This window comes from Rhineura floridana, chromosome 2 (assembly GCF_030035675.1).
Source record: "Rhineura floridana isolate rRhiFlo1 chromosome 2, rRhiFlo1.hap2, whole genome shotgun sequence".
Taxonomy (NCBI): Eukaryota; Metazoa; Chordata; class Lepidosauria; order Squamata; family Rhineuridae; genus Rhineura; species Rhineura floridana.
The window spans coordinates 230491624-230502262 of NC_084481.1; positions in this window are offsets into that span (position 1 = coordinate 230491624).

Here is a 10639-nt window from a genome sequence, read left to right on the forward strand (position 1 = left end):
CACTTCTCTTTGGATAGAATTTGTGTGACTTGCCTCCCCCCTCCCATTCCCTGCCTACATGAATCATGCCTTAATTTGCAGCTCTTTACTACCTAGAGCGAGTGCCCTGTTGGCAGGCCAATGTGCCGTGTTTGCTGTAGCAGCACTTAACATCCTATTGTGCATCAGCAGACGTCTTCATCCATGCCAAGGTAGTTTTGCCTAGCTATCAACGATTGTGCAGGCATGTCACCGTGACTGATAGGACCAAGAGTTTGGGCAGTGGGACCTAAATGAATCCTGTAATTACAGTAGGGCCCCGCTTTTCAGCGGCCCGCTAATACGGCAGCTTTCAATTAGAGTAAGGCCCCTCTCATACGGTGCTTGTTCCGCTTTTACGGCGTTTTTTGGGTGTCAGGCACCATTTTATTGATGGAGTTCTGCTTTTCTGTGGGTTTCTCTTTTAGGCGGGGGCCCTACTGTACATAATAATTGAAACCTCTTTTTGTTAATTGCTTTTCCCCATATGTTCCTATGCTGCTAAAAGTTGAAACAAAAACGGTGGTAACTAGAATATGTGGAGTGGTTTCCATGTGCACAATAAGTGTATCCATACACCATTTTTTCATGGGACTGTCTCCTAAATATAATTTATTTATTATTGAATTTATTAGTCGCCCATCTGGCTGGCTGTCCAGACACTCTGGGCGACGTACAAAATAGACATACAAATACATTAGACATTAAAAATCTGAAAACAATGATAATAAAATCTAGCCCACCCCAAAAGCCTGCCTGAAGAGCCAGATCTTCAAGGCCCGGCAGAAGCTCATCATAGAAGGCACATGGCGGAGATCATTTGGGAGGGAGTTCCACAGGGTGGGGGCCACAACTGAAAAAGCTCTCTCCCTAGACCTCACCAGTCTGGCTGTTTTTACTGATGGGATGGAGAGGTCTTTTGAGGCTGATCTTGTTGGGCGGCATAACTGATGATGCTGGAGGCGCTCCTTCAGATAGACTGGGTTGAAACCGTGTAGGGATTTAAAGGTCAAAACCAACACCTTGAATTGGGCCCGGCAAGCAACTGGTAACCAGTGCAACTCTTTTAGCACTGGAGTGACGTGATCTTACCGGCGGCTGCCTTTAATCAGGTGTGCTGCTGCGTTCTGTAGCAGTTGCAGTTTCCGGACCGTTTACAAGGGTAGCCCCATGTAGAGCACATTACAGTAGTCTAGGCGAGAGGAGACCAGGGCATGTACCACCGATGGGAGCAGATGATTGGGAAAGTAGGGGCATAGCCTCCATATCAGATGGAGCAGATACAGCGCTGCCTGGCTCACAGCCGAAACCTGAGCTTCCATGAACAGCTGGGAGTCGAGGATGACCCCCAGACTGCAGACCTGGTCTCTCAGGGGCAGTTGTACCCCATTGAGCACCAGGTCCAAATCCCCCAACCTTCCCTTGTCTCCCACAAACAGTACCTCAGTTTTGTCAGGGTTAAGCTGCAGCTGCCATATAAATGATGCACGGCCTAAAGTTTAATAATGGTGGTTATAGCTTTTGCTCCTAAATGTTCTTTCTATCCTCTGTTGACTTAAGGGATGTTGGTTTAAGACAGCATAACAAGGTGGAAGCCTTAGGGAATGGAGAAGTGAGTACCCTGAAGAGGATGTTGTCCTGCAAAATGGCCAATCTCCTGAAAGGGGGGGGGGAGCAGGCAGAAAATGTGGTCTAGGAAATAATTTTATTCCAGGTGGACAAGTGGCTGGTGATCTTTAGTTGTGTAAGACGTAGGAAGGGGACCACCTCCCATTTTATCACATAGCTGCAATGTTTTCCATCAAGGCAATGCTTGTCACAACAAACTCCAATTTACCTCTTGGCAGTTCTCTGTTTTCACCATATCCACCATTGAAGTTGCCAACTTATAATCAGGCTCATAACCTCATCAACAGGGATGCCATAGGTACTAGCCAATATGTGTAGCAGGAGTGGATGGCATCCAACGAAACAGGATGATTGGGGGGGGGGGGACCCAGGATGGCAGAAACAAAAAACGTAGATGATGAAGTTCCAAATGGATTTATTAAAAATAGTAAAGAAAATATGCCCAACGCGTTTCGGACAGACAAATCTCAGCCTTCGTCAGGGGCGAATGTAGAATCTGTAAAGTCATTCAATAGTAAGATAATACAAATAAGGCAAATAAACTACAATTCTGCACATAAAAGTGAATCACGGTGTCGTGAAAGTTGTGTTTTATTAATGGGAAAATGCTATATTCCGAATTGTGGAATGATCTTCCTGACGAGGCACGCCTGGCGCCAACACTGTCCTTTCGGCGCCAGGTTAAAACTTTTCTCTTCTCCCAGGCATTTTAGCATTTTAGTATTTAGTATTTTAATATGTGTTTTTGTCTGTCTTAAAATGTATACAATTTTGAGATTTGGATGTAGTTTTAAAATTGTTTAAATATGTGTTTTAATTGTAGATGGAAGTTTTAGTCTGTACACCACCCAGAGAGCTTCGGCTATGGGGCAGTATAGAAATTTAATAAAATAAATAAATATCAGGGAGAACAGGGCCGATTACTCTTTATGATGCTCTGGAAACCTAGGAGTTGAAAATAGAGCTGAATTCCAACTGTGTGTAAGGTGAAGAAAAATGGACTAAGAGGCACTTGTGGTTAGCAAAATCATTGGCTTCCCTCGGACTCCAGGGCAGGATCTCCGGCATTTTCTGCTACAGTGCCAGTTCTAATGAGGCAAGGGCAAGATTAGGCCCATCCACAGGCCGTCATCAACCAAGTATAAGCAACTGATCCCAACAATTTGGGAGGCAGAACTGAAAGAGGACGAGGAAGAGTAGCTCTCACACCGTTCCAACATGGTAAGTTATCTTGGCCATCTAAAACATTTAGCCAGAGAGGTCTCTTATCTGATGAGAGTCCCAGTTTCTGGCTTCCTTCACAAAGTGTCGGGTTGCTAATACCCTTTGCAAGGAAAGGGAATATTTCCTTAAGGTTAGACGTTAAGATACTCATTTATTGATTTGCTGACACATTCTCTTTCCAACAGCCCTGGAAAGAAAATAAATCCTGTCTTTCACTTTTGGACAGTTACTATGCCATTGGTTTATTTGAACCAGGTTTGTAGCGAGCCTAAATGTTGGGGGGGGGGAGCAAAAAAGGGGCAGAAAAATATATAGTAAATTTATGTATTCTTTGTAAAAAAAAAAAATTGAGAGAAAAAGTTTAGGGGGGAAATTTAGGGAGAAACTTTTTAGCCACCCTGCCCCCCAACTACAGGCCTGACTTGAGCCAAGGCAGAATGTTGAGACTTTCCTTTAGTTCCTTACCTGGGGGAGGCAGATCCCTGACCCCAGGGGTGGAAGGGGCAGCTCAGGAAGTCATGAACGCATAGATATGCCTGGAGGTATTTGCCAGTATTTCAAAATTCTGTGCTAAATATCTTAATTTCTTCTACCAATTGGAGATTCATGAGCAGTCTAGTTGAGATTTATGTACACTGCGACCTTTTAGCTCAGAATTGTCTACGCTGACAGGCAGGCAGTGGCTCCCCAGGAATGGAAGCTGGGATCTATTGCTTGCAAAGCAGATGCTCTCTCGCTGAGCAACCTCTTTAACTGCGATGGCTTCCCCCTCCAAGAAACCTGGGAACTGTAGTTTGGTAAAGAGGTGACGGGTCTCAGAGGTCCCTCACCCCCGCCCTCACTGAGCTGCAATTCCCATTGATACCTGGGAAGACGGAATGACTAGTTTAAATCTGCAGTGTAGGTGCACTGTCACAGCGATGGTGGCCCTCGAGGTGCTGATGGACTCCCATCACCCTGACCATTGGCCATGCTGGCTGGGGTTTGCCAGCATCTGAAAGGCCACAGGTTCCCTGCACCTATGTTATAACGTAAGAAGAGCAGAGGGAGCCCCCAGCTGACGAAGCGTCAAGGCAAGTTAAGCAGCAGAGCGAGTTCGGCAGCAGGGCGAGGAGGCCAGGGCCCGCCACTCTGCCCGTCAGTTCCCTGACCTCAACTAAACCACAGTCCCCAACCCATTAACGTAATAAACCTTAAACAAAACTATGCAGGTAAGAAGGCAGCAGGGGTGTGGGGGCTTTCCAGTGTTTTGCACCGCCTGCAGCATGTACGACTATATGCCTGTTGGACAGAAGTCGTGGGTGTGCTCTCGGTGCAATGAGCTCCTGGCTCTCCGGGAACGACTTCATTTCCTTGAGGCCAAGGTGGCTGACCTGGAAAAGCTCAGAGAGGCAGAGAGGTGTGTGGAGGAGGCCTTCAGACACACTATAGCTGTGTCCCACTCCAAGGATGATAGCTCTCCTGCTATCATGGAGAACGATGGTCTCGGGAAAGGAGAGCATCCAGCTGAGGAAGAGGGAAACGATCCCTTAGAAGGGACCCATTCCTTGGGGGATGAGCAGCTGTCCTCTCGTGCCAAGGATATATCTCCAGGGCGTGGAGGGATCCTTGTAGTGGGCGACTCGATCATTAGGAATATAGACAGTAGGGTGTGTGATGGGCGTGTAGACTGCAAGGTGATTTGCCTGCCTGGTGCGAAGGTTGCGGATATCGCCCATCGTTTAGATAGTTTGGTAGACAGTGCTGGGGAGGAGTCAGTGGTTGCGGTGCACGTTGGCACCAATGACATGGGGAAATGCAGCCGTGAGGTCCTGGAAGCCAAATTTAGGTTGCTAGGTAGGATGCTGAAAGCCAGGCCTCCAAGGTGGCTTTCTCTGAAATGCTACCGGTTCCATGCGCAGGACCAACCAGACAGGCACAGCTTTGCAGTCTCAATGCGTGGATGAGATGATGGTGTCGGGTAGAAGGGTTTGGATTTGTTAGGCACTGGGGAACATTTTGGGACAAGCCGGGCCTGTACAAAAGGGACGGGCTCCACTTGAACCAGAATGGAACCAGACTGCTGGCACTTAAAATTAAAAAGGTAACAGAGCAGCTTTTAAACTGACTGAGGGGGGAAACCTGACAGGAGCTGAGGAAGGTCCGGTTCGGAATAAACCTCCCCCCTGGGATAAAAACCAAAGAAATTATGAACTTTAAAAGGGGTAGGCCTAGAAGTAGGCATTGTGAGAGCAGGGGCACAGGATATAAATTCAGAAGAGCAAAATTACCACAGGCCAAACCACAAGTGCCAAAGACACTTGAAGAGAGACACTGCTTACAAGTGCCTGTACGCTAATGCTAGGAGCCTCCGAACCAAGATGGGAGAACTGGAGTGCTTGGTCTTAGAGGAGAGCATTGATATAGTGAGCATAACGGAGACCTGGTGGAATGGAGAAAACCAGTGGGATACAGTTATCCCTGGATATAAACTATATCGGAAGGACAGGGAAGGACGTATTGGTGGCGGAGTCGCTCTATACATGAAAGAAGGCATTGAATCCAGCAAGCTCGAAACCCCAAAAGAGGCAGACTCCTCCACAGAATCGTTGTGGGTGGTGATACCATGCCCCAGGAGGGATTTAATTCTGGGAACGATCTATCGTCCCCCTGATCAGAATGCTCAGGGAGACCTTGAGATGAGATATGAAATTGAGGAAGCATCCAAACTAGGAAATGTGGTAGTAATGGGTGACTTCAACTACCCAGGCATAGACTGGCCGCATATGTATTCCAGTCATGACAAAGAAGCAAAATTTCTAGATATTCTAAATGACTATTCCCTAGACCAGTTGGTCATGGAACCGACCAGAGGGACGGCAACCCTGGACTTAATCCTCAGTGGGGACCGGGACCTGGTGCGAGATGTAAGTGTTGTTGCACTGATTGGGAGCAGTGACCATAGTGCTATTAAATTAAACATACATGTAAATACCCAATTGCCAAGAAAATCCAACACGGTCATATTTGACTTCAAAAGAGGAAACTTCACAAAAATGAGGGGATTGGTAAAAAGAAAACTGAAAAACAAAGTCCAGAGGGTCACATCACTTGAAAATGCTTGGAAGTTGTTTAAAAACACTATATTAGAAGCTCAACTGGAGTGCATACCGCAGATCAGAAAAGGTACCGCCAGGGCCAAGAAGATGCCAGCATGGTTAACGAGCAAAGTCAAGGAAGCTCTTAGAGGCAAAAAGTCTTCCTTCAGAAAATGGAAGTCTCGTCCGAATGAAGAAAATAAAAAAGAACACAAACTCTGGCAAAGGAAATGCAAGAAGACAATAAGGGATGCTAAAAAAGAATTTGAGGAGCACATTGCTAAGAACATAAAAACCAACAACAAAAAATTCTATAAATACATTCAAAGCAGGAGACCATCTAGGGAGGCGATTGGACCCTTGGATGATAAGGGAGTCAAAGGTGTACTAAAGAATGATAAGGAGATTGCAGAGAAGCTAAATGAATTCTTTGCATCTGTCTTCACAGTGGAAGATATAGGGCAGATCCCTGAACCTGAACTAACATTTGCAGGAAGGGATTCTGAGGAATTGAGACAAATAGTGGTAACGAGAGAGGAAGTTCTAGGCTTAATGGACAATATAAAAACTGACAAATCACCGGGCCCGGATGGCATCCACCCAAGAGTTCTCAAAGAACTCTAAGGTGAAATTGCTGATCTGCTAACTAAAATATGTAACTTGTCCCTCGGGTCCTCCTCCGTGCCTGAGGACTGGAAAGTGGCAAATGTAACGCCAATCTTCAAAAAGGGATCCAGGGGGGATCCCGGAAATTACAGGCCAGTTAGCTTAACTTCTGTCCCTGGAAAACTGGTAGAAAGTATGATTAAAGCTAGATTAACTAAGCACATAGAAGAACAAGCCTTGCTGAAGCAGAGCCAGCATGGCTTCTGCAAGAGAAAGTCCTGTCTCAGTAACCTATTAGAATTCTTTGAGAGTGTCAACAAGCATATAGATAGAGGTGATCCAGTGGACATAGTGTACTTAGACTTTCAAAAAGCATTTGACAAGGTACCTCACCAAAGACTTCTGAGGAAGCTTAGCAGTCATGGAATAAGAGGAGAGGTCCTCTTGTGGATAAGGAATTGGTTAAGAAGCAGAAAGCAGAGAGTAGGAATAAATGGACAGTTCTCCCAATGGAGGGCTGTAGAAAGTGGAGTCCCTCAAGGATCGGTATTGGGACCTGTACTTTTCAACTTGTTCATTAATGACCTAGAATTAGGAGTGAGCAGTGAAGTGGCCAAGTTTGCTGACGACACTAAATTGTTCAGGGTTGTTAAAACAAAAAGCGATTGTGAAGAGCTCCAAAAAGACCTCTCCAAACTGAGTGAATGGGCGGAAAAATGGCAAATGCAATTCAATATAAACAAGTGTAAAATTATGCATATTGGAGCAAAAAATCTGAATTTCACATATACGCTCATGGGGTCTGAACTGGCGGTGACCGACCAGGAGAGAGACCTCGGGGTTGTAGTGGACAGCACGATGAAAATGTCGACCCAGTGTGCGGCAGCTGTGAAAAAGGCAAATTCCATGCTAGGGATAATTAGGAAAGGTATTGAAAATAGAACAGCTGATATCATAATGCCGTTGTATAAATCTATGGTGCGGCTGCATTTGGAATACTGTGTACAGTTCTGGTCGCCTCATCTCAAAAAGGATATTATAGAGTTGGAAAAGGTTCAGAAGAGGGCAACCAGAATGATCAAGGGGATGGAGCGACTCCCTTACAAGGAAAGGTTGCAGCATTTGGGGCTTTTTAGTTTAGAGAAAAGGCGGGTCAGAGGAGACATGATAGAAGTGTATAAAATTATGCATGGCATTGAGAAAGTGGATAGAGAAAAGTTCTTCTCCCTCTCTCATAATGCTAGAACTCGTGGACATTCAAAGAAGCTGAATGTTGGAAGATTCAGGACGGACAAAAGGAAGTACTTCTTTACTCAGCGCATAGTTAAACTATGGAATTTGCTCCCACAAGATGCGGTAATGGCCACCAGCTTGGATGGCTTTAAAAGAAGATTAGACAAATTCATGGAGGACAGGGCTATCAATGGCTACTAGCCGTGATGGCTGTGCTCTGCCACCCTAGTCAGAGGCAGCATGCTTCTGAAAACCAGTTGCCGGAAGCCTCAGGAGGGGAGAGTGTTCTTGCACTCGGGTCCTGCTTGCGGGCTTCCCACAGGCACCTGGTTGGCCACTGTGAGAACAGGATGCTGGACTGGATGGGCCACTGGCCTGATCCAGCAGGCTCCTCTTATGTTCTCATGTTCTTATGAGCAGCGGTGAGTGATTCAGGTCAAAGATGTGTGTAGCCAAGCATCCTGTTTTCCACAGTGGCCAGTCAGATGCCTCAGAAGCCCACAAGCAGAGCATGAAGGCAATAGATCTCCCCTGCTATCTTCATCCCGTCATCCAGCAACTGGTATTCAGAATTATACTGCCTCGGAAACTGAAGGTTCCATTTACCTTTATTTGTTTTATTATTTTATTTATTTATTACATTTATATCCCGCCCTTCCTCCCAGATGGAAGCGCAGGGCAGCATGAATTACATGGATAATAGCCACTGATAGACTCCTCCCTTTCCATAAATTTGTTTAACCCCCTTTAAAACCGTCTTAAGCCTCACACCATATATCCTGCATCAGGGATTCTCTTCGTTAATATTTATCTACTGGGGAAACTAACCCATGGCCCTTCCGATTGGCTTGGGCTGATGGGAATTGCAGTCCAACAACATCCAAAGGGGTGGAGGGAACAGGTTCCCAACCCCTGTTATATATTCTCATTATCCTAACCCTCCTACCAGTTTCGTGGAGTGGCCCAAAGTTCTAGAATTCTAAGAAAAGAAGGGGAAGAAACGTCTCTCTCCCCCCATATTTATTTACTTATTTATTTTGTTGCATTTATATACCACCCATAGCAAGTAGCTCTCAGGGCGGTAAACAGCATAAGTTAAAATACATACATCATAATAATAAAATCACAAAACATATATGACATAAAGAAAAAAAAACAAAATACAATTAAACAAAATATAAGAAGATAAAAGGATTAGTATACAAGATTAAAAAGCTAAAAAGATTAGAATGATTATAATTCATGTAATTTTGTAAACATCTATCAAATTCCTTCCTTGTCTGTTTTCTGAATCTGGAAGCCCCAAATGCCTTCAGCTTTTCCATGTAGGGAAGCCGTTGGGCCTTTTCTGCAAGTTTTCCAGCTCCAGACTGGCCACATTCACACCATACATTTATTCCACTATGATTCCACTTTAAACAGTCATGGCTTCTTCCCCCAAGGAATCCTGGGAAGTGAAGTTTGTGAAGGGTGCTGAGAGTTGTTAGGAGACCCCCATTCCCCTCACATAGCTACAATTTTCAGAGTCGTTTTAACAGTCATTCCCCCTTCCCAGAGAACTCTGGGAATTGTAGCTCTGTGAGGGGAACAGAGGTCTCCTCACAACTCTCAGCACCTTTCACAAACTCCCCAGGATTCTTTGTGGGAAGCCATGACTGCTTAATGTGGAATCTTAGTGGAATAAATGTATGGCGTGGGTGTGGTCTATCCTGTTTCGACAGGATCACAACTGTGCACAGTATTAAAATGTAACTAGTAAGATTTTTATCTATGTGGCGTGACTGTATTAGCAGTCTGTGTTTCCTCTGAAGTAAGTCTCAGTATGCTTCATGGGGAAAATACTTAGGTTGGTTCCCACTTTAATGCAAACCTCCCTAATTTGCTTCGCTGCACCACCCAAAACAAAATATGAAGCCAAATGCAGTTGTCTTTCAGAATTCACACTTCTATGAAAGTGTTCATAAAAACATGTATGTTTCTAAAAAGAACATAAAAGTGCATTATGTTAGGGGAAATTGCTTGCGAAAATGTATATATTAGGCAAATTGTGTACAAAAATGTGTGTATTAGGAGGAATGTGCACTAAATGCTGACAAATTTTCATAAGGACCTTTTTTTAAAAAAAAAATTGTAAACTGATGCAGAAATGTGGGACAGTATCCACCTAAACAGTTGCACTACCACAATGACTTATAGCTGCGCAGTGTAACTTCCGTGCCCTCTCCTTTTCCCACCTGCGCCCTAAATCTGTTCCAGAGGGTTGGACAAAACCCCAAACCGAACGTAAAACTGACACATTTGTCAGTTTGACAGATTTGTTGATCCTTCTTCCCAAGTAAACATGCATCAGACACAAGGCTTGGTGTCTTATCTGGTCCAATTCTTAGCCTTGGCAGCCGGTGGCTGCATGTCAATGGGGCAATAGAATCCACACCAGGTTTTAGTCCGACCGTTTGGGGAGCTGTCCAAGGTGCTGAAAGCATGACATGGAGCCACCAGCTAGCACTGGTTCTCATCATTTCCAAGGATTTAAGGGAATTGTGCCGAAAAAAGCCTCCAACAGAGATCCAGGAGGAGCCACTGCCACAATAGACTATCCCAGGGAGGATGAAGAAAGAGTCTGACCTGGAATAAGGGCTGTTAGATGTTCCTCCCTGAGCTGGGGTTGTCCTCTACAGTAACGCCTGTGGTACCCATGCTGCTTATTTTAGTTACCAACCAAGTGACATCAGCAGTTGAATCAGGATAACGTTTGCTTATTAGATTTCTGTCACATTTCCTTCTAAAGGGGCGTCAAGCATCAAAATGTTAAAACAATACAGTTTCAAATAAAACCATCTAAAAACTTTTAG